This window comes from Syngnathoides biaculeatus, chromosome 14, assembly GCF_019802595.1.
Source record: "Syngnathoides biaculeatus isolate LvHL_M chromosome 14, ASM1980259v1, whole genome shotgun sequence".
Lineage (NCBI taxonomy): Eukaryota > Metazoa > Chordata > Actinopteri > Syngnathiformes > Syngnathidae > Syngnathoides > Syngnathoides biaculeatus.
In genome coordinates this window covers 2,642,896-2,670,594 of record NC_084653.1, presented here as the reverse complement: position 1 = coordinate 2,670,594, position 27,699 = coordinate 2,642,896, and the positions used below count along the sequence as shown (strand labels likewise).

The 27,699-nt window shown below is 41.0% G+C and overlaps 1 long non-coding RNA gene across 2 annotated transcripts in view; it reads right to left on the bottom strand.

Annotated features, from left to right (window-relative positions):
* The window catches only part of LOC133512246 (uncharacterized), an 82,291-nt gene extending 54,840 nt beyond the window's left edge, over positions 1–27,451 (bottom strand). For both annotated transcript variants that reach the window (XR_009798146.1, XR_009798147.1), the window contains exons 1-3: positions 27,168–27,451; positions 21,959–22,029; positions 20,961–21,069 (exon numbers count right to left, since the gene is read on the bottom strand). This is a non-coding gene — a long non-coding RNA (uncharacterized LOC133512246). The remainder of the gene's footprint in view (positions 1–20,960; positions 21,070–21,958; positions 22,030–27,167) is intronic.
* Positions 27,452–27,699: the final 248 nt, after the last annotated feature.

Sequence of the window (27,699 nt, the reverse complement as noted above, 5' to 3'; positions counted from 1 at the left end):
TGCGCCACTGCCGACATCTACTGGGCAAGAGTGGATATTGACTACAGTGGTTGGCTTGAAGCTGAACACTTTTGGACTCTAGTCACCTTGGGTTCGCAACCTCAGATTTTATGATATGGTAACTGATTATATGCATTGCACTCTGTACTGTGAAAGATCAGGGGATGAGATGTATCTTGAGGCATTTCAGGAAATTGAAAACATGTGGAAATTGAACATGGGTAAATTGTTTGCAGGTAAACCAGGTTTCTCCTTTTCAGTGTTCCTGACTCTTGAACAACTCAAATGGTACATGATGGTGGATGCCCCGGATCCTTGAATGCCTCCTTGTCACCCACATGACTCCTTGATGGTCTCGCCTCAGCACACAGCAAAGGATCTCGGTCCGTTTGTCTTGGGCATGCACACAGGCCACTGATTGGCAAAATTCATTTCACTCTCTATTGCGCTATTCCCCGTCACTTGATGCTTATTGCATTCAGTCTAACACATTTTTACACACTTCTGTTTTGGAGCACCAGCTTCTGGATAGGCACCATGGGCGTGAAACAACCGGGAGCGATTTTGCTGGTCAACTTCATGATTCCCTTCCCATATCACTGTGGTCCATGGATCCCACTGATGTTGGTGCTTGCAACGTATCACTTGTTGTGTTTCAGATGAAACCAGGACAAATATATGTTCCCCAATACTCTGTAAAAGAGGCTGGGATGATTGGCATCTCGGAAACAATTGACAGCTTGCTCAAAGCAGGGGTGCTGTGTGAAATTCCTGGCTCTGATTTTAACATACCCATCTTGTTTGTTGAAAAGAAAAACACTGGAAAGTTTCGGATGGTCCATGACCTGCGAGCAATTAATACGGCTGTGTTAACCCTCAGTTTGCCCGTCCCGAACACGCACTCAGCATTGTCCCAAATTACATCAGCCCACACTCATTTCACTTGCATTGACTTGGCTAATGCATTCTTTTGCTTCACCCTTCAATGAAGCAATTTTTTGCTTTCACTTAGAGTGGTGTTTGCTACTCCTACAATCACCTGCCCCAAGGTTTTGTTCTTTCACCTGGACTCTTCAATGACTGTCTTCGTCAGTTGCTGTTTCCACTTGAATTGCCTCATGGGGTTCTCCTGGTGCAGTATGTGGATGCCCTCTTGCTGGTGGCTCCATCTGAAACCTCTTGTCTCGAAGCCACTAGGTTTTTGCTTTCTCATTTGCCCTCTGTTGGACTGAAGTGTTCCAAGTCCAAACTCCAGATTGCAACTCCTCCAGGCATCATTTTCCAAACTTTGCTGAACTCACTCACCCACTCCGACGGACGGTCAATGAACAAGGTATGCAAAATCTTTCTAACACTCTTTGTTGGACCACAGTAGCAGACTCTTCCTTCATCTCATCATCTTAATACAACCACATATTCTCTTTACTCATGAAGGGCTAAACATGGCTGAAGGTCTGCTCGGAGGAGAGCCGCATTGTTGTGTACAAAAAAACTACGGAAGAAAACTCACTCCGCACTGAACTTTACAAGACACCTCTTGACAACCCGGACTTGAATTTTTTCACAGACGGATGTTGCTTTAAAGGCAACGATGACCTACAATCTGGATTTGCAATAACCCAACCCACAGAAACATGTTTTGCAGAAGTGCAATCAGAAAGAATTCCACGCTCCCAGTCAGCACAAAGAGCAGAAATCTTGGCATTAACAGCAGCTTTCAAGTTGGCAAAAAAATCAGTCAGTTAACATTTACACAGATTCAGCATATGCACACATGACAGTTCATGTTGCATTAAAAGAATGGCAGCGAAACGATTTCCAAACTGCAACCTGTACACCACATCAGGACGACATTCTCGAATTGCGAGATGCTTTAATGCTCCTGACAGCGGTTGCAGTCCTTAAAGGTCACTCTGAAACTAATGATTTTGTATCAGCAAGAAATGAATCAGCAGATCGAGCATCAAAAAAAGGTTGCGGGGTAGCGACCAACACTCCAGCTAACTGTAAGTGAGCCTGAATGTTATAATCAACAAGAGGTGACAGTAGAAACATTTAAATTGTGGCAGGAAAAAGCAAGTCCAGAGGAAAAGAATGTGTGGAAGTCGAAAGGGGGTGTCAAAGATGAGGATGGCATATGGCGAAAAGAGGGTAAGTGCATTCCATCTCAGATCCATCTGAATCTGTTGATGAACTTCATACTGGACACTTTGTAATAATCCATTGCCAGCTAGAACCGGTTGAGACAGAAACCCTTTGTCTAAGTGGAAAGCCCCAATCTCACGCCACAGGTTTTATACCACCCATGGTCCACCCTTCTGACAAGATAAAGGATGTGTGCTTTCTCTGTATCTTTGCACTTGTGATCTTCTCTCTACAGCCATTGTCTGTAACTCATAAATGCCTGGAATATAAATAATATAAATTCTTTGAAGAAACTGTTCATCATCTCCAGCCTTAATTTGGATAACCAACATTCTCACTACCCGAAATTAAACGAACACGTGGAGGAAAAAAGTGTCCTCCAACACTTTCTATAAATTTTCTCCCTCTGTACCAAGACCCTGCCTGCAACAACAAAGCAGCGTCTTCATACAGTAAATGCCTTGTATTCTGGCATGTGGTCTAACTTGAGGTATTTCACAAGGTTTGGCATGTTGCCACAACTTCAGACTGTTTTTCCATAAAGATTGTCAACTCGGTCTTAGCTGTTTGAAGCTAAAATACACATTTTGTTTGTATTAGCCAACATAGACTGTAAGTTGAGAGCTGTGAGAAATGTGGCTACATATTAAAAATTGGACAGTGTACGCTTATCTTAAAAATCCAAAAATGAACAAAATGTATTGCTGATTTATTTATTACATGTTGGGTTAATCAAAAGCCTATAAAACTTTCCAAAATATTCACCCTTAACTCTGCTAATTGTCTTTGGAGTAAACTTGGGGAAATAATTACTTTTCTGTTTTAACTGTGTTAAAAAAATATCCACCAAGATGTCATCCTTATTTATAAATGAATTTCTTTGAAGCAAAACGACACCTTTTTTGTGTCCCATTTTTCCCTGATTAAGCAAGATGCAGGAGTGATTGAGAAGCGGGCAATGCAATTACTGATAAAAGTAGTTGAGAAATACAGGGTTCTCCATCTAATTCAAAATGTGATCTCCCTTTCCTTTGAACCTATTCAACAGACCTATCCCCTAAATTAAATACATGCATTCCTCTCATTCTATTTAGGAAGACGAGGACAGAAAATCACTACTTAACATTTCTTTCCATTCAATAAACCTTTCAAGTCAGTGATTAAAATCTGCAATCTTACAGAATTAATTAACATTTCATTGTACTTTTCTCTTTGTTTCTTGGCAAAGATACTGTATTAAAATGATGTAATACTGAAGTACAACTAGATCCTTAACATTGCTGGAAATGACATCTTGTATTTTTTTGTTTTTTGCTTGCTTTATGTTTCTATCACAAAATAACTTCCTGTATGCATTACAAAGAATACAATGAGGGTATTGTTTCTATAACATTATCTGTCCTATAAATCGTTAACATTACATACCAAAACAAATTTCTGATAACAATGTAAGTGTTTTCCCATCTGGCAGTCTCTGATGAGCATGAGGAAAATATTATACACGTGCAAAGTGTGACAGTTGACATCAGATAACTGTAGCATAATTGTTTTTTGGCATGGTCTTTTGCAAGTTGAGGCATGTCTGCTGCCCAAGAACAACAATAACACTTTGTCACTGACCAAAGTATTCATCCATCCATCCATCCATCCATCCATCCATCCATCCATCCATCCATCCATCCATCCATCCATCCATCCATCCATCCATCCATCCATCCATCCATCCATCCATCCATTTTCTTAGCTACTTATTCTCACGAGTGTCAAAAGAGTGCTGGAGCCTCTCCCAGCTGTCAATGGGCAGGAGGCAAGATACACCCTGAACTGGTTCCCAGCCAGTCGCAGGGCACATAGAGACAAACAGCTGCACTCACAATCACACCTAGGGGCAATTTAGAGTGTCCAATTAATGTTGCATGTTTTTGGGATGTGGGAGGAAACTCAAGTACCCGGAGAAACAAACAAACAAACAAACTTTCCTTGGAGAACCCATGGCAACTCAACTGAATGAATCTTTGATACATCAACTCATACAGCTGTTTGAAGGAGATGACTTGGCTATCCCATCAGTCACTCTTACCGTATTAAGCACAGCAACATTCAACACTCCAGACACAAGTGATCAAGCAAGTGATTCTACAGCTCCCTATGATCTTGAATGCGTCATCACCTTAAAACTTCACAGACTCCATCTTCTGGATTCATCTTGATTAGCTAGTTTAAGGATGCAGCATTGCTCAAACACCACTTAAAATACACTTTCATTGATGATGGTGTTTCAAGAGATGTCTAAACTGAATTTTGGACAGTTTTTGAAAAACACAGCTGAGGGGGTGGACATTAGAGTTCCATCATTTTCTCCTTGATGGCAGGAGGATGCCTTACCTGTTTTCATGGTGGCACTTGTTTTTGGTGAAAATAAAGTCTCGTTGAAAGTCTCGTCCTTTACAATCTGTAAATAATCAATCAGATGCAGATCTTATAACCACTGCCTTAAAAGATAACTTTCAAATGAGGACAAACTATTAGATCTTCTGGACGCTTGGATGTAACAATTCTTCCGACAAAAGAGAACTTGAAAGCCAACCTTCCAAAAGTGGCACACAAGCAGTTGATCCAAACCCCTAAAATATGCTGCAATAAAATGTTTTTGTTAGCACCACTCTAAAAAGGAGGATTTGTGATGATCTCTTACAAATGTATCAGGATAAAAAGGCAACAACAAAAAATCTGTTGAAGCTGCTAACAGCATCTCCTATGACTCAAGCAGAAAATCAAAGCTTGCGTTTTCTGCAACAATACATCAGAGGACTGCATGATGCAGGACTGAGAAAATTGTTAAGGATTGTCACAGGGTCAGGTAATATCTCTGTTGACAAGGGTAAGATCCTGTTCACACCAGCAGATGGACTACCAAGATGTCTTGTAGCTCAATCTGGCGGGGCAGTTTTGGAACTTTCATGGGCATAGTGTCATGTTGTTCATTTTGGTTGGGTGGGGTTGGTTTTGTTTTTTTCCTCATGTGCTCATTTATTTTAGTTTTGTTCACCTCTTCACATTTACCCTTGCCCCTTGTGGTTACCAATCAGTTCCCTCCAGCTTCTTGTGTCTTGTCCAGGTATTTCTTATCTCGTAAATCTCTGTGGATTTAATTTCCTGTTTTCTTTCAGTTCCTGATGGTCCATTGCCTTGTTGTGTTTGTTGCATTTTACATTGCTGAAGTCATGTCTGTCCATACCCTTGCAAAGATCTCTTCGTGCCACTTCTTGTCTAAGTTCTGGTTTAGGTTTATTTTGGTTATGCTTTGATATTTTGAATATTTTGTTGTTACTTTGCTCAGTTGGATTTTCTTTAAAATTCAATATTTTCTTTTAGATTCCTGTATTCCTTCTTTGCGTCCCTGCTTCCCTGCACTTGGGTCCTCCATGCTTTGCCTTGCCTTCCTTGACTTCGCTAGACCCAACCGTAACAAAATGAACCGACCAAGAGTGGGAAGAACACAACGTCATCGGTCAGACCACCAGTCTGCTTCCCAGCACTTACTGCTTACCAGTCAAGCTTGGACCACTTAAGTAAGCCCTGTGATTCTGTCATCCTTTTCACCTGTGTCCCGCACTTTTGGTAGTTATTTACCATGCCATACCATTTCACATCCACGTGATTTTGTAGACTCAGATTTTTTTGATTATGAAGATCACCTCTATTTTTTACCCCTGTCCAATTCTGACTCCAACACAAACTAGTTTTTGTGATTCTTTTGTGTTTCGAGTCCTTGTCAGTTTATGTCACCTCTCTCCTTCTAAAATCCCCTTGATTCAAAGCCCAAATCTTTTCCTGCTGACCGTTTCCAGGGCACCTGTTTGCACATTTGTCTTGGACCCCGCGTGGTGGCCAGTGCAGGTGCTCAAGTAAAGCAAAGCGAAGCAAAACAAAATGAATTTATTTCTATAGCGCATTCCATACACAAGGTAACTCAACGCACTTTACATGATTAAAAGCATTCAAATACATAAATGAAAAAATGAAAAACTACAACAGCTTTTAATCCAAAAAATATCACTGAAAAGTGTAGGTACTCAAAAACACATGAGAAAAAAGCCTTTTTAAATGGTACGTGAAAAAAATCACTCTTGGGGCTCACCTCTGTGTGTTTTTGCAGCATAATAACTAAATCCTGCTTGACCATGTTTTCTTTACACTCTGGACTCCATTATTAGACCCGAGTCAGCACTACTGAGTTTGTATTCCACTTGCACTTCTTTCATGTATTCAAAATCAAAACCATTTAGTGATTTATAGACCAGTATCAGAACTTTAAAATCGCTTCTAAAACTGACTCAAAGTCAGTGTAAAGGCTTTAGAATTAGTTATATGCTCTGACGGCATTGTTCTAGTCAAAACCCGAGCTGTATTATTCTGAACGAGCTGCCGCAGTTTAATGCTCTTTTTGGGGACCCCAGTCAGATGACCATTACAATTGTCAAGTCTCCTTGAGATAAAACCATGGATGAGCGTCTCCTTCTCTGCTTGACTCATCCAAGCCTTCACTCTGAGTATATTCTTCAGATGGTTAAAAGACAGTCAAAGTACGCGATTTGACATGACCGTTGAAGGTAAGGTCGGAATCTTTCAGAACAGTGTAAAGGTCAGTTGACCAATAAGCTCCCTCCAGCCACTTATGTCTTGTCCAGGTGTTTGTCGTTGTCTCATTAATCTATGAGTATTTGCAGACTTTACTTTACTTTATTTTTACTTTATGTGCTTTCATCATAGTTTAGGTCAGTAATAAATGACTCCTTCAGGGACCAAGCCACAGTGAGAATTACTATCTTAATAAATACACAAAGCTGTTGATCTGCCGTGTTCATTCTGAACATACCTGTTCCTTTTGTTACTTGTTGATTGCCAAAGAGCAAGAACTACAAAGTGATAATTTTATCACATTGAAGTTAAACCTCAACAACAGTCTGGTGATACGCTGTTTTGTGATTGCTGTTCTGGATGCTGTGACCAAAATTCAAATGTAATTGTAAATAAGTCCACAGTTGCAAATAGGGAAATGAATATTAATTCTTGCTTTATTTTATTTGTATCACGATTGGTGAGGCATGAAGGCCCATCTAGTTGGTTCTTTAAAAATGAAGAATGTTGAAAAACAAGCACAATAACTTCATCTAAAAATGTTGTAGTTTTCTAATTTAAACCGGGGAAACTGGTTACAACGTCTACCTTACAGTTTTGAGGGCCGGGGATGAAATTCCGGCCCCCTTGTGTGGAGTTTGCATGTTCTCCCCATAAAGAAGTGAGGAACAATTGGACTTTTATTTTTGTAAGTAGAAGAATAATCTTAACATTCTGTTTTTGCCCTAACAATGACTGATGGAAGCAAGTCACCAGTTAATACGATAGAGAAGCATGTCACGAGTCAACATGCCATCCTCACTCACAGTGTCACACCAAACCAAAATCCATGCTATCTAAAAAACTGAGTTCATGTGTATTTTATTGTATTTAACAATGTAAACAGTGAGTTTGGTTGTCCATTCACCCATTTTCTTAGCCACTTATCCTCACAAGGGTCATGGGAGTGCTGGAGCCTATCCCAGCTGTCAACGGGTTGGAGGCGGGGTACACCTTGGACTGGTTGCCAGCAAATCACAGGGCACATGAAGATAGACAACAGTCGTATTCACACCTATGGGCAATTTAGAGTCTCCAATTAATGTCACATGTTTTTGGGATGTGGGAGGCAACCGGAGTGCCCGGAGAAAACCCAAGCAGGCACAGGGAGAACATGCAAACTCCATACAGGCGTGGCCGGGATTGAACCTTGGACTTCAGAGCTGTGAGGCCAACACTTTTCAGCTGAGCCACTGTGCCGCCTGAGTTTGGTTGTACTTTATTAAGGTATGTATCAATGTATATACTCACATTATTAATTTTTTATTAATCCTCATTCACATATGTATCAAAGTCTTCATCTGAATCTGAAATGAACAGCTGGCAGGTTCTCCATCAAACACGCAAGGTTCCAGCTCATCATTGTCAAAATCAGTCTCGTTGCCACGCAGCTCCTCAGAAATCATGCTGGCTTTTGGGAAAGCTCAGTCAACAGCGGAAGCACAATCATTAGCCCAAGCATACACAATCCATTCACAAATTGTGGCGTAACTTTCCAGGCACTGCCTCCAAGTCTTAGTAAAGCTATGTTCATCAACTCTCATCCATCGCTCCTGTGCCACTTGAAACTTCACTTTGAATGCCCTGTTTGCACTCAGGTCCAGTGGTTGAAGTTCCTTCATTTCGTCAAAGCACTTTTTCCTGTTTCTTCCCCATGCAAACCATGAATTTGTAAGTATGTCCATTCTTTGGTGCCATTTTCGGGGCTCCTTAGGCAAAATGGTGTTGTTTTCCCCAAAGGAAATACCGGGGGCATGCCTTTAGCGTCCTCTTCCACACCTACCCTACCCATTTTAACCTCCACATGCTGTCCTCAGTCCCGTCCATCTTTCCTCTAAATAAGCAGTGTGTCAGCAGGGAATGCTCCCAGTCAGTCATCAAAATTGCACAACAACATTTACAGATTACGGAACTTGGTGCAAACATAACACATGCTGCATTATCAGGTGCCTTGTCCATTTTGGAGAATATTTAAGATTTTTGTGTCTGCCATCTGGTTATGACAATATAGAAAATATAGTATATTAAATGAGCAGGGGGAGTGAGAGAGAGAGAGACATACAAACATACAGCAACTAGATTTCACCTATGACTGTATTAAGGAGAGGATGACAGTGGCCATGTATTGTGAGATTTTGGGGAACAACCTCTTTCCCTCAGTCAGAGCATTGAAGATGAATCGTGGCTGGGTCTTTCAACATGACAATGACCTGAAGCACAGAGCCAGGAGAACCAAGGAGTAGCACATCAAGGTTCTGGTGTGGCCTAGCCAGTCTCCAGACCTATACCCAATAGAAAATCTTGGGAGGGAGCTGAAAGTCCGTGTTTCTCAATGACGGCCCAGAAACCTGTCTCATCTAGAGATGATCTGTGTGGAACAATGGGCCAAAATCCCTCCTGCAGTGTGTGCAAATCTGGTGAACAACTACAGGAAACGTTTGACCTCTGTAATTGCAAACAAATGCAACTGTACCATATATTAACATTGGTTTTCTCATGTGTTCAAATACTTATTTGCAGCTGTATTACACAAATAATCATTAAAAAAATCATACATTGTGATTTCTGGATTTTTCTTTTTAGATTATCTCTCTCACAGTGGACATGCACCTACGATGAAAATTTCAGACCCCTCCATGAGTTTAAAGTGGGATAGCAGGGTTTTCAAATATTTATTTTCTTAACTGTAGAAGTTTGTGTCATGAGCAAGTGGCCTGGAGTAGGACGCAAATGCAGTAGTGGCAGAGGTCGGTGAACATGTACGCAGTCCAAGCAGGCGACAGCACAAATCCATGTGGCAAAAAGGCAAGGTCCAAAAATTATGAAATGAGGTCAGATACCTCTAAGTGAAAAACATTTCAAATTAACAAAACAAGACTAGACTAGATTATGGTGGCACAAGAACGCTGGGATGTGGGAACGAGGCAAATCACTCCCAAGAAGCCCGTGTACTCACGCGAAACTCTCATACACACACAAACGCAGCAACCTGGGAACCGAAGACATGACACACAAGCCTTAAATACATTACATAATTAACAAACGAGGTGCAGGTAAGTGGCCATGCCCCTAACACTTCTCAAGTCCCTGTCCACTCTATCCCTCTTGTATCCACTCCTACCAACCCTCGATGGCAGCAGGCTGGTGAGGCAACTGCAGTCCCTGTGCCTGATCCCTAGTTTGTCCCCGTGCCTGCTCCCCAGTAGCTGCGTCAGTACCCGGTGCCTGCTCCCCAGCTCCTGCGTCAGGCCTCAGGTGTAGGTCCCCGGCAGCTGCGTCAGACCCCAGTGCCTGCTCCCCGGGAGCTGTGTCAGGCCCCTGTGCCTCTACCAGGCACCCGGGCCTGGTCCTCGGCAGCTGTGCAAGGCCCCCATGTCTGCTTCTTGACCGGCATCCGCTATCTTCAGCTCCTGTTCCGGCGGCGGTCGACCAGAGGCCGCCACTCCAGCTCCTCTTCCGGCATCACTCAACCACCGGCCGCCACTTTCAACTCCTGTGGTGGTGCTTGACCACCTGGTCCTGTTGTCTGCCTCCTGCTTTGCTATTGCCTCTGTCAGGCCCTTATTTTCAATGGATGAGACGCCATTTTCTGCGCTAGGCCTAGCTGAGCTATGCCCCAATGCCTGTTTCTGTTCTGAGGGCACTTGACCAGTGGCCACTATCTTCAGCTCCTGTTCCGGCAGCGCTCCACTAGTGGCCATCACCTTCATTTTTTGCTCCAGCAGTGCTCACCCTACCGCCGCCAACTTCAGCTACTGTTCCGGCGGTGCTCAACCTGCCATCCCCACCTTTAGCTCCTGTTCCGGCGGCGCTTGACCAGAGGCTGCCACCTTCAGCTCCTGCGGTGGAGATTGACCATTGGCCACCACCTGGCCCTGTTGCCTAACTCCTGCTTTGCAATTCCCTCTGTCACCAGTATTCCCTCTAAGCTGTGCAACTGCGCAATTGCGCACTGGTCGCACACTCTCCGCGCACAAGAAACCCTATACAGTGCAGTGAACGTATCACAAAATTATTAGATGTATAACTTTTTTCTGTATCATTTTGCTGTGTAATTCAGTGAGTGACAGGTGTCCAGCCAATCATACGATATGATGCAATTATGCTATGCAGCCATTCACGGCATTGACAGTACTTGCTGCTCGTAAAAACTCCATAACAATAACAGTGCAGTGAAGTTAAGTAATGCTAATGCTAACCTCTTATCATGGTGAAACCAGTGGTCAGTGAATGTGATACGTCGACTCCCCAAACCAAAGTAAAAAAGAACTTGCAGTTCTTTTAAGATGGAATGGCTGTCAATGTATGTGCAAGTAGAAGCACAAGTGGTGGAACTGGGTGAGATCTTTTCTTTCGAGTGAGAAAGGTCTGCACTGCAAAACATGCGGCAAGTTGTGAGCAAATTTTCCGATGGAAAAATATGGACTAAATGGAAGCTGGACTTCCTCAAGCGATACATTCAGCAGAAAAGTCATTTGAATGCTGTTGGAATTATACAAAGACTCAAGATGGGAAAAGGTTATTAAGATTATTGCGGGAGAGCGCAAATGACCAGGAGTTTTGACTATGGATCAGACATTGCTACACTGGCAAAAAGGTATAAAGCCATTCTCCACCACTGATATGCTGAGTTCTAGTACATAATGAAGCAAAAACTTAAACGGGAAAATCAGCAGATTCCCAGAAATGTTGGTTGCAGCATTTAAATGTCAGGAGCAAAAGGCGATCTCACAGCTTGTGGATATTTGTGCTACATTTCAAGCTTCCAGTACAGATTGTGAAAGAGGATTTAGTTTGATGAATATTAGCAAAACAGCATTCTGTAATTGTCTTGAAGTGACACATCTGGACCAACTGATGCTGGCGGAAGGTGTCTGGTGTGTTATGTGACAGAAGAGTCTCTGCTAGGATGAAGGGCAATGTTTATAAAACAGTGGTGAGGCCGGCCATGATGTACGGATTAGAGACGGTGGCACTGAAGAAACAACAGGAAGTAGAACTGGAGATAGCAGAAATCAAGATGCTGAGGTTCTTGGTCGAAGTGAGCAGGTTGGATAGGATTAGAAATGAGCTCATTAGAAGGACAGCCAAAGTTGGATATTTGGAGACAAGGTTTGAGAGCCCAGACTTTGATGGTTTGTTCAGAGGCGAGGGAGTGACTATATTGGTAGAAGGGTGCTGAGGACGGAGCTGCCAGGGAAAAGAGCAAGAGGAAGACCAAAGAGAAGGTTGATGGATGTTGTGAGGGAAGACATGATGGCAGTTGGTGTTAGAGTGGAAGATGGCTATGATGGAAAAAGATGACACGCTGTGGCGACCCTTAACGGGACAAGCTGAAAGGAAAAGAACAAGAAAAGCTAATAAAAGACTCTCACAAGCTACAGCACATGTCATTGTGGAAAATGTAAATGTTTTAACGTGAACAAAATGTTATGTCTGAAAGGTGCGTATGTCTCATTTCTTCCAAAGCAAGACACTCACCCAGGCCAAAACTGGACCTCACCGATCTATGCCAAAGCAGGACTCTCACATAACATACTACAAATCTCAGGAACAATCTTCAATCAATGAGGTTTGTGGTTTTTGTTTTAAGTGGGCAAAATGAGTTATAGTAAAAGAAAAATAATGGAAATTGCTGTTAAAATTTGATTCTTTTAATAAGCCATGAAACTTTCTCTGATTCCAGGTGTGATACTGGTATGTGACCACAGTGAGCACTTCTGATGTTGCTGAAAGTGGTCCTCAGTGTGCTCAGGCAGCTTGTCTGTATGCCCAGACATATGAAAAATTGGAGGGAACATTGTCTGTCACCACCTTGTTTTCAACAGATGAGACACCATTTTGTTCTCACAGGCTGCTACTCGTTGTCAACGGATGCGACATCAGCTGGCACGTGCAATGGCTGCATGACACATGATGACATCTTAGACAATCAATCATTTTTACGAGCCAGATATGTTATAGGCAATACATTATTTTTATATCAAAGCCAAATGTGACGTGGTAGGCGACAAATAATTTTTTGACCGAAGCGGGCCTTTAATACTCTCTCAAGTAAACTAAAAGTAGGAGACATTCTAACAACTTAATTCCTCTTGCCATTAATTTATAATTAACATCCATCCATCCATCCATCCATCCATTTTCTAAGCCTCTAATCATCACAAGGGTTGTGGGCAGGAGGCAGGGTACACCCTGAACTGGTTGCCAGCCAATCGCAGGGCCAATGGAGAAATACAACAGTCGCACTCAGAATCACACCTCGGGCTATTTAGAGTGTCCAATTAATGTTTCATGTTTTTGGAATGTGGGAGGAAACCAGAGTGCCCAGAAAAAACCCACGCAGGCACGGGGAGAACATGCAAACTCCACACAGGTGGGGCCAAGGGTTGAACCCCAGACCTCAGAACTGTGAGGTTTACGCTTTACATCTGCTCCACCGTGCCGCCTAATTAACAACAGTTAACTTACATTCCATTGCAATATACTGCCAATTTTGTCTTGAGATTGTTATATTTCAGTCAGTCCTATTGTATATTATTCATACACTCAATGTAGTAGTCTTGCTACTCTTCACCTTTGCATTTCTGTTGTTGACTGATACTGTCCACTTGTGCTTGAGAAGTACAGGACCTGCACCATTTGCACACTTTACACTGTTCCATATATCGCACTACTAGCCACTTTAAACTGGTTAAATTTCTTGAAATCTCTGCTCCATCTGCACTAATGTCACTGTACTAGACTATTTTTAATATATGCATCGGCATTACCACATTACATGTAACATTTCATTGCTCAGTGGCTCTCCATGGTGTTTTTTTTATGTTTCACTGTCTCAAAAATAGTTTATCTCAAATGGCCGTCTGGGCGGCACGGTGGGGCAGCTGGAAAGCGTTGGCTTCACAGTTCAGAGGACTCGGGTTCAATCCCAGCCCTCCTTGTGTGGAGTTTACATGTTCTCCATGTGCCTGCGTGGTTTTTTTTCGGGCACTCCGGTTTCCTCCCGCATCGACAAAACATGCATTAATTGGACACTCTAAATTGCCCCTCGGTGTGATTGTGAGTGCAGCTGTTTGTCTCTATGTGCCCTATGATTGGCTGGCAACCAGTTCAGGGTGTACCCTGCTTCCTGCCCGTTGACAGCTGGGATATGCTCCGGTACTCCCGCGACCCTTGTGAGGATAGGTGGCTAAGAAAATGTATGTATGTATGTCTGTTGTATTAAAGTGATTTCAACAATTCCTTATGCACAGGGGTGCTCAATGCATCGCACGGCAACATGTGACAACAAGCTCACTGTGTGTGGGCGTCTGCATCGACTTGTGAGTGAGATGTAATGTGAATCTAAGTCCATCAGTGTGTGAGCAAACACAGCGTCAGGCCCCATTTGTAGGTCCCCGGTAGCTGCGTCAGACCCCAGTGCCTGCTCTCCTGGGAGCTGTGTGAGGCCAAACAGTTTTTGGAGCATTGAGGTAACCACTAGCACTCCACTGGCTGATTGCCTTCCATATGGTTTCCACTTTTAAACAAAGAAATTGAAAGAACAAAAGCCTGCTTTTTCTCTTTTTCTGTAGTTTCCATTACTCATCTTCTTTTTGAAACCCTTCATCCATTTCAGTATGACTTATGATACAATAAATCTACAGGTTATAGTACTTATCTTGGCTTGGAGATATAATTGTATTCTCTACTTTTATAGGGACATAAATCGGTGTCACCTGGCAACTACCAATCCTGTTACTGTTGTGTGGCAGTTAGGTGTACCACATTTTTGTTTCACCCTCTTCCTGCAATGAAGGGTGAAATATTTTACTTTATTGGCAAATATATACACTTATTAGGTAACCATCTGAACATAGGAGGCATTTAGTTTGTAGGCGTAAAATAAACATATATATATATTTATATTTTTGTTATGTTGCTTAATGTTGACTGAAGAAAATAACAAACTACTTTGTCAGCCTAAATCAAATAATTGACTATATCTTAGTTCAGGAAACTTTTGGCTTGATAGCAAAACATTAATAATCCCAAACAGTAATAGCTGGATTTGTCTTTTACAATAAAATAAATTTTAACTTCATTGCATTTTTGACAAGTAAGGATTATGGCATATGGATTGCTTATGAAAGCACAAGCTATTATTGATACATTCTCTACATGTAGAGGGGTGGTTAACACAGATATATAAGCTTGCATATTTGTCTTTAGATGAATGAGTTTAAGCTTGGCAGCATACATATACATGAGTCGGCACGTCTGTCTGCCCATTAAAAGAGCACTTTCTTTGCAGATGCTTTAACTCGCTGTAGCATTTGAGCAGGAAAGTGCTTCCAGCTTTATTTACCTCCCTCCTTTTATCACTCGTAATCCATCAATAGCAGATCTGAAGCCTTCTGCAGCATGGCATCCAAGTCTCTCGCATTTAAAAAGCCTGCTTGTGAAACCAAGTGCGAATCTCAGGATGATGAATATTAAACTTTTGAACTATATTGGTATCGGATCATTTACTTTGATTATTTTTCTTGTGTTATTTCAAACTTTGACAATTCATTCCTTCGACATCCCAGCTAAGAATGTTATTCCCACATTATCCAACATGTTCCTTTACATTCTATTTATTTTTTGTCAACATGACAGATGTTTTGTGCAATTTATAAAGGGAAGGCAGATGTCATTGATTATGAAAATAGATGCTGTCATGATGTTTTAGACACACACACATATACTTGCCACACGCACATGCGCACGCAGATACACACACACACACACACACTGCGGTTGGAGGACTGAACCCGTGGCAATCTTGTCAGCAAAAACTCACGATAAATTAAGCAACACATTTGCAAAATGGATAGGAAATAAGAATGGACAAATTATCAGGAAAAAAGTTTCAAAGAAAAAAGTAAATAGTATTAATGGCACTTGGTGTGTTTTATACTTTTTTTCCATTTAATTTCACATTATCACACACAACTAAATTTCTCATCTCATTTGTGGTACTTGCTTTATATATATGGATTACTTGGGTTGCTCCCAACATGGGAGACATTTTCAGTTCAATTGTACCTTTGTAAATATATTTAATGAGAAAAATAGTGATATGTTAAAGCTCAAGTGTCATAAAATGGATGATTTTTGATATTTTATTAATGAAAACCCCACAGCCAATATGGTCCCATGTGTTTTTTCACCACAAAACATGATTTTGATGTATACAGCTTTTTGTAACTCCCGCCATGAAAATCTTCTCAGGGATTTGTTGTCGAGAAGAAGCAGGAAGTGACGTAAAGGAAAGTGGCGCCCCCTCGTGGATTCGTTTGTTTCCATTAGTTTTACCTATGGGAAAGTAGCTCGTTGTTCCTTCGTGTTAGCCAAAATGCCGGCTCGTTGCATTGCTGAACATTGCTTGAACACTCGGGAGAATGGAATTACCCTTCATAAGTTTGAAAGAGACCCTGTTCGTTGTGAAAAATGGATTGCATGGGTGCAGAGGACGAGAGCTTTGTGGGTTCCAAATAACAGGTAGGTGTGTATACAGCTACAAAAAAAAATAAAAATTGTTTGGGGCGGACCACGTAATCGGTCTCTCTCATAACGTAGCAAAAGATCCGCGTATAAAATGTGTCGATGTGCGCGTCGCCCGGCCAACAATCTCTCACTCAACCTGCAACATAGCTCGGCTCCACCCCCTTCTTATATTGCACGGCAGGCCAAAACTCAGCCACACCGGCTGAGGCGCCGCGTTCGGCACTCACATCTTCCGTGAAGGCTGCCTGTCGGGCTTTGCGATGGGGGTGGCTCTGAAGAACCCAGCTGAGAATGTGTTACTTAGTCGCGTGCGAGCATGAAGCGCGCCGGCTCGACTGTGAACACAAAGCAGCACCGGCCGGCTGCGATGAGCCGCGATGGCTCATCTCCGCCGTGGAAGTGGATCAGACGGGATGCGGTTTGACCGTGATGGCATATCATCTGAATATGGGTCGAAACAATAGTGTAATATTGACCCGGTAACTTCACTCGGTTGTGTGGTGTTGTCCTTTTCGAAAAGAGCTTCCGTGTCAGAAGGGGTGTTGGAAAAATCCGAATATCTTTGTTGTTCGACCTTCCATAGTAGCAAGCACTGCGCGTTTTCAACGGTGGAAGTGACGATGACGTCAAGGACAGATGACGCGACTAATATGGCGACCACTTGGATGTCGAGGGGCACTCAATTGCACAACTTTGTGCATGGATGACGTGCTTTACGCTCACTTTTTTTTTCATATAGACATTGTAGTGAATACTGTTATATATTTTTTTTCATTACAATATCTATTTTACAATGTTTATAGGTATGTCACCCCCACTTTAAGTACTTATTTCAGCTGCTGTGTATGTGTCAGAGGTAGATCATGGGCAGGTAGTTTGATGGTGTCATTGTTGATAAGGAGTGTCCAACCTTGGGTAATTAACCACTCTTGGTGGCTCCCTGATGTTAGGAGCTCATTAATTTGTGCTGCCAGGCATTCGTGGAGAACAGTTTCCTTCTTTAGCCAGTTGATGTGATTCATGTTTGGCCTTGGTGCTCTTCAACCTACAAACTTTTGGTTGCATATCTTCCACTGTTGTAACTTCTGGCTTTGTTCTGTTTCTGTAGTCTCCTTTTAACTCTTGCCAGCCATAAGGCATTGGTATTGTGTGATGCCTCCTTCACCAAGATACTCTTCCAGTAAGTTTCATTCTTCATACCTCGCCACTGAGAGTATACGTTAGCTGGGTTGTTTGTTATTGTTAATTCTCCTGGCCTCTACCTCTCTCATATACCTTTTCAGGCAGTTAGCCAAGGGTGTCTTTACAGTCTCAAGTGTCTTGACTGGAACATGTTGTTGTTTTTCTTGGTCAGTTCTTAAAGCTCCACTGACGTCCCTATATACAGTCACTCACATTAGACGAGTGCGATCACGCCCGCACACCATCACACTCGCAAATGTGAGTGACTTCTTTATACATTGTAAAATAGATATTGTAATGAAAAATACATATAATCATATTCACTTCAAAGTCTATCCGAAAAAATAAATATGAGCGGAGAATGTTTGAGGTGTCGCCGAAGAGATCCATGACCAGGATATGCCGACGGGCACATCTACACATTTAGCACCCCTAACTTATATATATCTTTTGTTACATTCTGAGAGGCGTACGTCTAACTCTATACATACCTACCTGTCATTTGGAACCCACAAAGCTCTCATCCTTTAGACCTGTGCAATCCATTTTCCTCTTTCTTATATTTGAACAATAAGCCTGTAGTTATTTCTCCTCTATGTGTATCAGGGGTTTCAAAGAGACTATTCCGTCCACATTCTCTGGATCTATCTATCATCTATCTATCTATCTATCTATCTATCTATCTATCTATCTATATCTATCTATCTATCTATCTATCTATCTATCTATCTATCTATCTATATCTATCTATCTATCTATCTATCTATCTATCTATCTATCTATCTATCTATCTATCTATCTATCTATCTATCTATCTATCTATCTGTGTGTGTGCATGCATATGGACATATAAAGTATATATGCACATATAAGCACTATATTGAGTGTTTTGGGGATATTTGACTAAAGATCTTTTAATAGAAAAAAAAAGGTTTTATTTTATTCAATTCCAATAAGCAAAGTGCCTGTGCATTATTATTCTTCCCAATGACCATTTGTCTTTACCAATGCATCTGCTAGTTAAAATTTTAGCGTGCATTACTTGCAAATACAGTGTTATTCTGCTGGGCACTGACGTCTGAGGTGCCCTCCACATAAATGGAGGATTTGACTCTCTCCTCATCATACACATACACAAACAGCACTGTGGAAAATTCTACTTTGAGACCACAGTGACAGATTCACAGTAAGAGCTAGAGTTATTACATGTTTCAGACCTTTGTCTCCTTGTCCACAGGAATGATTCATGCCTTGTGGTGCTCCTGTTCACTGGGTCAGCTTTTCCCATCTTGCAGTTTGTCTCTTTTTTGCTGTGAGACACTTATTCATGAATGCAGACACAGCTATACATTATATCAACTGTCATATGTCCGTTTTTAAAAAGAATATGAAATCACTAGTTTAGAAAGTGAATTGAAAGACTTCTTTCTTTGTATGTATGGATAACTTGGGTTGTTCCCAACATCTGGTGAAGTTTTCATGTCAATAGCACCTTTGGAAATACTGTATATTTAAGTGAAGAAAAATGCTTACGCGTATTTTAGGAACTGTGGGTGCGTGTATTTGTGAGTGTGTATAATGGAGTGTTCAAAATAAGAGCAGTCCAATGTGACTAACCAGATTAATCCATGTTTTCAGTGTATTTTTTGTTACATGTCAGACAAGTTACCAGAAAGTGCAGTAGATTCTCAAAAAAAAAAAAAACAATAAGATCCAGCATTCATATATAGAGAGAGTTCTTGGGTTAAGACGGTCTCGACCTAAAACATTTAAACTTTACGACACCCGAGTCTTGTCCGCCATCATGGCCCCAGAACCATACTGTTTCTGCTTAGCTCATGCATATTGCTTATCTGTGTTTGGCTTTTTTGCCCACCTTTTTTACACATTATGGCCCAAAAGAAGAAATCTAGCAATTTAGCAATGCTGGCCCAGCTGAAAGAAAAGCAATGACCATGGAAACAAAGTTTAATAGCATAAAAAAAAATCGGAGAAAGGATTAACACTGACGGACATGACGGACATAAAGACTTGGGTTTCAATTGGACGAGCCTGGCAATTATTATTAAGGATTGTTTTGCCCCTATGAGAGATACAGTGATAACAAAGCACCTTTTTTGTGAAGAAAAAAAAAATCCGAAGCAACTTTCTTCGATGGTTGCCGAGATGGAAATATTACCTACGTTATGCATGGAGGATCAGAATCAACATAGCATTAATATCACCCTAATGTTCATTAAGGGAAAAGGCACGGCGTATTTTCCCAACTTTGAAAGAGTAGAAAGTTAAGGACGGTGAGGAGGACTTTACCGCTAGCAAGGGCTACCTGCACTTGCTTCCTGAGCAATAGTTTAGCAGAGCCTCCTTTCATTGTTCACCATCCCAACCTCCAGTCAATCTTTGTCATCCACTTCTTGCAGTAATGGTAAGTGAAGCATCTTATATTTTTTATTGTAATGTATTTTTATATACTGTATGGAGTACCAACACCCATCCATTTTCCAAGATGCTTATCCTCACGAGTGTTGTGGGAATGCTGAGGCCAATCCCAGCGGTCATCGTAAATTTTGACTTTAATGGTGAAATCCGACTTAAGTCAAAATTCGGGTTAAATCGCTACTGTAGGAATTGATCTCAGTCGTAGACCGAGGACTCCCTGTACTCACTTTTAAGGCTGGCCAAATGGGCAATATGGTGAAAGGGGTGTATTCTAAAATATAGCAGTCTGCCATTGAATTTACAAACTCAAAACTATTTTGTACAAACTTTTTTCCCCCCTAGGATTTACTAATCCTTTGAATCACTAATTTAGTTTAATGAACCCAGTTTCGACAACTGCTATTCCACAAATAATTTACATTTCGTCGTTTTGCTCCAGAAACAGTATTTTTTATGTCACCCCACAAGTTTTTGATTGGATTAAGTTCCGGGGATTGGCCTGGCCACTTCATAACATAAATTTTGTTAGTTTGGAACCAAAACTTTGCATATTTAATAGTGTGTTTGGGGTCATTATCTTGTTGAAACACCAATTTCAAGGGCATGTCCTCTTCAGCATAAGGAAACCCTCTTTAAGTATTTTTACACAAGCAAACCCATCCATGATCCCTGGTATGTGATAAAAAGGCCAACCACCATAGTAGGAGAAACATGCCTAGATCATGATGCTTGCACCACCATTCTTCACTGTGTACTGTACTGTGGCTTTAATTCAGAGTGTGGGGGTCGTCTCAAAAACTGTCTGTGGCTCCTGGATCCAACAAAAACAATTTTACTGGCATCATTCCACAAAATGTTCCTCCATTTCTTTTTAGGCCAGTTGATGTGCTCTTTAGCAAATTGTAGCCTCTTCTGACATGCCTTTATTTAAGATTTAGATTATTTTCACACAGACATCCTCTCATTGTCACAGTACTTACAGGTAACTTCGGACTGTCTTTGATCATTCTGGAGCTAATCATTGGATGAGCTTTTGCCATTATGATTGTCAAGCCAACTAACAGGAAGAGCACCTGTCCCCCTCCAGACCTGCAGGGGGCAGAGAAACCTCAATCACACAACTCTTCAAAATTCCTATCAGAGGCTAGGGGCAGCCATATTTCTCACATACAGCATGTGAGTTTGTGTGCAACAAAGAACGCCTACCAGCAAAATGAATAAATCACTAACAAACAACTGAAGCAACCAAGAAGCAACTAAAAAAAACAAAAGGAACCCCTCAGTTTCTGGTCAGATGCAACTGGTAGGGAAAGGACATGGATGCTAAATGGTTAATTTTTTTCATTTCAGCTACAAGCTATGTTCTTTGTGTTTGTCTAACTTCTGAATTAATCTAAAGTATTCATGGAGACAAAGTGGATGCTTTTGTTTGGTTTATTCAATCAGTTGTGGTGCTTATTTACTTTTTACTTTGTTACTTTTGAATACTTAAATGAATGTCATTAATTTACTTAAAATGTGATTAATAAGGTGTTGGGTTTATCACCTAACATGCTGGAATAGTTACACAAATAACGGACACGAAGTCATTTTTCTTCTGATCAGAAGACGTGAGAGACAGGCCAGTTACAGTCTCCAAACACGTTCTGAACCAGCCTCTCGCGTACTCCTTTTTTTTTTTTTAATTAGAAAACACACAAGGTCAAAAGGAGCAGATGAAATGAACAAAGGTACAGTTTTTGGTGATGATGTGGCACATTCTTTGATTATGATGGAGTTGTCCTTGGCCACTTCTAGGAAGATACTGTTGCATCTGTGTGTAGGAGCTCGATACTTTGGCTTTGTTGCAAGTCCATAATAAATATATTAACGATAACTCTAACATTTCCCCCCAGTTTATTATGTATTTGCACAAATTCTTATATCATCTTGCAACTTCTCCTAACAAATACATTTTTATGAAAATGAATACACTCACACGGAGAATAGAAAATCATCATCATCGTCGTCACGGTCATTCTTCACCATTAAAGGATGCATCTCCCCCACCTGTTCGTTCGTGGGTGACATAACAGTGTTAATAAGTTTCACAATGAGAGCACGCAGACAAGGAATACAACAACATCCACACAAGGTCAAAATTGCTGGAAAAACAGCAACTGATACAAAATTTGAGGACAACAGGGCTGTGCATCTTCCAGAGGAATTCGTCCAGGTGTCTCACATGGAGGTGTCAATACCAGAACGAGCCATTCGGGTTTCGAAGCCCCTCGGTGGCATGACTCCGTAGCTGTGTGTTGGCCTTCACTGCGCAACATTGTTCTCCGAACATAGCACAGATTTCTACTCTCTCAGCCAACCTGTCAACAGCAGCTCTGCTTTGGAATGCCATAAATAAGCAGATAACTGTTCACGCGCAGCTACAAACCCTCTCTGTGTCCAATTGCCCAATTCATGTACGTTGTGATGAATGGAGTTGATTCTGGGTACGTTTTTGTTGGTTCTACGGCAACAACCCAAGGACTCAAATCCTGCTGCCAAATTGATCGCAGGGCACATTGAGACAGACGTCAGTCGCACCCACAATCACTCCTAGGGAGACTCCAGAGTGTCCAATCAATGTTGCACACTCCTGAGATGCAGGAGGGAGCCAGAGCGCTACACAGGCATTGGGGAAACATCCAATTCCATACAGGAGGAGCTGGGACTTAACCGCAGTCCTCAGAACTGTGAGGCCAAAGCCTTACAGCTGCGTCACTGTGACGCCTTTTTCTACCATGAGAACCCAATTATTATTTTTAAATGCCTTTTGCAATTTGAAACTAATTTTCTACATCTAATTTAGTGTTTATTTTAATGAACTCAAATTCCCTTTTTTTTCTATGCAGTTATCGAATTTGTTTTCTCGGACCTTGGGTGGTTCCCACAGGTACCACTCGAGCAGAAAAAATAAAATCCAACACCCAACAAAAAATTTTAACTGTTTAGTTACCATTATGATAGCAGACTCACTCCCCTAAATGCCTCAGTCGGGGTGTTTTCTTCACCGGAGTGAGAGGGAAGGGTTCTTAATACCACGACCCCATTTGTACTACAGCAACTTTGGCAGTGGGAATGAGAACAGCTATCTTACAAATAGCCAATAATAGTATTACATTATTATAGTACAATAGTATTAACAATGGTTTCAAAATCAATAATCTTCTTCCAATGAGACAAATTATCTCGAGTATTCCACTCTGCTATTTTTAAAGCTGTTGGCATGTTTGATTGGAAAGAGTTCTATCCATTTTGAAAAGGCATCTATAATGACCAAACCCTTTTTTTTTCTTCACTTTTAATTCAATAGACTCATGGATAGTTTTTAAACAGATATTGTGGTGTAAGGAACCGTCCTCTACATTGGCTCTAATCACCTTGTGGATGATGTTTTGCACATGTCAAACATGTCCTACAAAAAAAAAACGTTTTTTTCAATAAAAATTGAAGCCATAAATTGTACAATGTTGATTGTATAGAATCATGTCCCTCCTGTTTGAGATATGTGACAAAATCATGAATCAAAACGGCCGCCTATTTATCGGATAGGTTTATTGTTTGGTCACACATAGATGTCTTTTTACAATGTTGCGCATATCTTCTTAATGTGTCTTTTATGTAAATTTTGTCTTATCTTTTTTTTTTCCTTAATGCAGCTTCCTTTAATATTCATTTCAAAAGCATTTCCCAATGAAATCATATCTTTGTTTGATGTACGTGTGAGGCATTGGCATACAGTAACAGTTTTTTGGCATTTGCATTGCAATAATTAAATCAACTAACAATTCCGCATGTCTTACTTTGGCTGTAGATGAATTCATCCCCCTATTTTTTTTTTCAAAACATGCACTGTTGAAAATGCACATTGGCTGTCTATACCATGCATTTTCATAGATGAGCCATCGACAAATAGCATTTCTTTCTAAAAGCTGGTCTCTCAGGCCACTTCTACTTTTGGCTCATATTTCTGCTAACTTTTGACTCTCACGTTTTGCACCATCCTCATGACTTGGAATTAAAAATTGTTGCTGCGTTCGACGTCGCTTTTTTGTCTTGATACGCAATGCAGTGACTGCATGTGGTACTCTTTAGAATCAGAGGATGGAACAAAACTATGGCTGAACTTGTTTCTACAGCAATAGATGTCACAATAACTGCTCTTACACACTGGGGTAATGCACATGCTACGCTGAGTCTCTATGTTGCACTAAAACTGAGGTCATAAAATGACCTTTACAATCTAGTATCTACATAAAGGATTTGCTATAATCTGACACTAGTTCCATCTTTATCTCACAGAAAGCTTTTTCTGATTCTTCTGTCCATTTTGACAATGTTGTCATTTTGAGGTCTTCCTCATACATTAATTTGGACAAAGGCGCAGTTATTGGTGCATAGTTTGTTTGTGGTTTTGGTACATTAAGTACAACTTTTTTTCTATCATCTAAAATTGTTCTTGCTGTGCTAAGGTTGTGTCCTAAGCTCTTAACTTGTTGTTAACTTGTTCTTGCTAACCTTGTGTCCCTCCTGTGCTAAATGTTTTAACAATGCTATTGTATCACTTTGCAAGTTTCCTTGTGGGGTGATGCAAGCAAAACACCATCTACATAAAATAGAATTTGATCGCCACTTGATAGTTCAAATGTGGACATACAAGCTGTCATAATTTGTGAATATATTGTTGGCCTTTCACAGTACACTTGAGGTAACCTGGTAAATCTGTATTTTTGCCTTCAAATGCAAATGCAACTCAATCCATTACTGTAAAAACTTTTGCATCTGGTTTTAATGAATTTAGAAATGTGTATGTTTTGTCAGGGACACAAGGTGCTCACTGTGTTACAGCGGCATTTACTGCTTGTAGGTCTTGAACCGTTCTCTGCTTTTTTTTTTTTTTTTTTACTGGAGAAATGGGCGTGTTGCAGGGAGAGTCTGGCCATTCAATTATTACGCCTGCACTAACTAATGACTCAATAATTGGCTTTATGCCGTCTAATGCATCTGGTTTTAATGGATAGTAAGTTTCTTTCGGCTTGTCCCTTTCGGGGTCGCCACAGCGTGTCACCTCAGATGAACGTACATATATTTTTGGCACAATTTTTACGCCGGATGCCCTTCCTGATGCAACCCTTCTCAGGGAGTGGAGGCCCCAGTGGGATATGAACCCACAACCCCTGGCTTACCAAACCAGTGCTCTAACCACTGAGCTACGGGGGCCTCTATCTGGTTTTAATGGATATTGTTTCATAAATATCCGACTGTATATTCTGTTTTAGGTCTAATTTGTACAGGTAGTGCTCCCCTAATGAGTCCCACATCTGATAGTCCTTTCGACCATATGCATTGTGGGACTTCTTTTAAAAATGTTTCCTCTTCCTCTGTTAAGAGGTAAGAGTTTATACCGCGTCACTTTTGATGAAGGTAATGGCCTGCACCAACCCGTACTTTTCAAATTTTCTCCATCCACTTTCCAATTAGTTACTGTTTGGTCTCTTTTGACGAAACCTCACAACCACTCCGAGTGTGTGTCATATTGTTTTAAACTGACACATGTGACAACATTAAGCGTCTGTCTTTCAAGGCCTGTGGGAGTCTGACCCTTGTGGCTGCTATCCCCAGATTATCTGTGTGCAGATAATCAACTATTTTTTTTTTTTCCGGAGTGTATTTGTTGAGTTTTTTTTCAAAATGAAAATCTGGGCCTGGAATATTTTTTGTACTCCATTGTTACTTTAAGAAAGTCTTCATTCATTTTATCCTGTTGTTATGTGAGGAAATGCTCTGCTTGTTGTAGCAGTGTCTTTCCCATAAAAGTTGTAGCTTTTCTGTTTCTTTTTTTTTTTATCTTTCAGAATGTTCTCCGCATGGAGGGCATGATTAACATATTCCTCCTTAGTCAGGCCAATGTAATGTTTGTTAACCCAGCTGTAATGTGTCTTTTAAACCTGCATTTAGAGCATATCAATTGCTGTTGAAATGGCCTATTCTCCATCTTCCTGCAGGCCACTGTAAATCTTGAATACAGTTGTCATTCTCACTCAGTATTCCTCAAAAGGCTCATCATCTTTTGTTTTTCTCCTTCTATTTTAGTGTAATTTCCTCTATGTTTAAAACGCTGGGTTACTCTCTGAATTTTCAAATTTTCCATATCTTCTACAAATTAATTCATGTCGGCTTTGTGTGAAGTGTTATCTTCCACAGCCTTTTTTGACATCACCCATAGTACAAGTCCTCTACACTAAATAGTCAGGTTGGCGCCATTTTGTGTGTCAGGGTAAATTACTTGGATCCTTGGTCATAAGTCGCCGAACTTGGTGATAAGTAGGTCATTTGTACAGCAGTCTGCGGGGGAGATAGTAGTCCTCCCAGTCTTTACGACCATTTCAAGTCAGTTCTGTGTGATCAAGTCATTCTGTGTGGTGGTGTAAGTCAGGGAGGGGGGTGTGGTTGGTTTTCTCGATTCTTTATCTTGTTCTTTCCTTTTTCTATCTCCTTCCTCTCTTGTAACCACCATTAGGTATCGCCATACCCATCGTAGGTCAATTTAGCAAGGTCACCTTTATTTCTACAATCTGTCATTTTTTTCATCTATTTATGTAAATATTTTTTTAATTTCCAATCCTTGGAAATTCAGTTGTCCCTTTCCTTTTGTTTACTAATATTTTTCCCCATTTTGCGAATTTGGAGGCAACACACAACACCTAGTGTCTACTACAGTTGATGTTTTTGTATTAGACAGGGTGACTGTTAAATACTCTTGGTTTGTATTCCTCAGGCTTCTACCCAGAAGGGCGGAGGAATCTTGCCTTTGCATCCAAACAAGTCATCACTTTCTTTCCTGTCTCTCAAACACTCGCTTACACAATCACACACGGTTTATACTGCAGTTTTATGAGATGTTCTTTTATACAGACTGTATTTTATTTTCCACGGAATTTAAGTACCTACACGAGTCCGCCCTCGTTTACCTTTTAATGTACAGACGAGTCCGCCCTCGTTACGCGGAATTCAACTGTGACGATACAAATGAGTCCGCCCTCGATACGCGGAATTTAACTGTACTTCCTACACGTTATGTTCGTGTAGACTGCGACGCACCTTCGCACAGATTTTCCGTCGACAATCACTCCTCGTAAGAAAGTTCTTACCATGACGTCTTCTTGTCAGTTCGATTTACGTCAACTCTCAGATCCCAGTTAGAAAGTTCGAGAACCAGTCCCTTAACGGGTCTGTGTTGCCGTGGCCACGGTTTTCCTGGAAATCGACTCTGAAGCTGGGATCCTCAGGTATCTTGGAATCCGGCTCAAAGGACCAAGAAAATGTTAGGTTTATCACCTAACTTGCTGGAATAGTTGCACAAATAACGGACAAAAAGTTATCTTTCTTCTGATCAGGAGGACGTGAGAGACAGGCCAGTTACAGTCTCCAAACACGTTCTAAACCAGCCTCTCGTGTATTTTTTATTTTTTTTTAATCAGAAAACATACAAGGTCAAAAGGAGGGGTGAGCAGATGAAATGAACAAAGGTAGAGTTTTTGGTGATGATGTGGCTCATTCTTTGGTGATGATGGAGTTGTCCTTGGCCTTTTCTCAGAAGATACTGTTTCATCTGTGTGTAGGAGCTTATTCTGTGAAAAAGACTCTTCGAAGCAAGGATGATACTTTGGCTTTGTTGCAAGT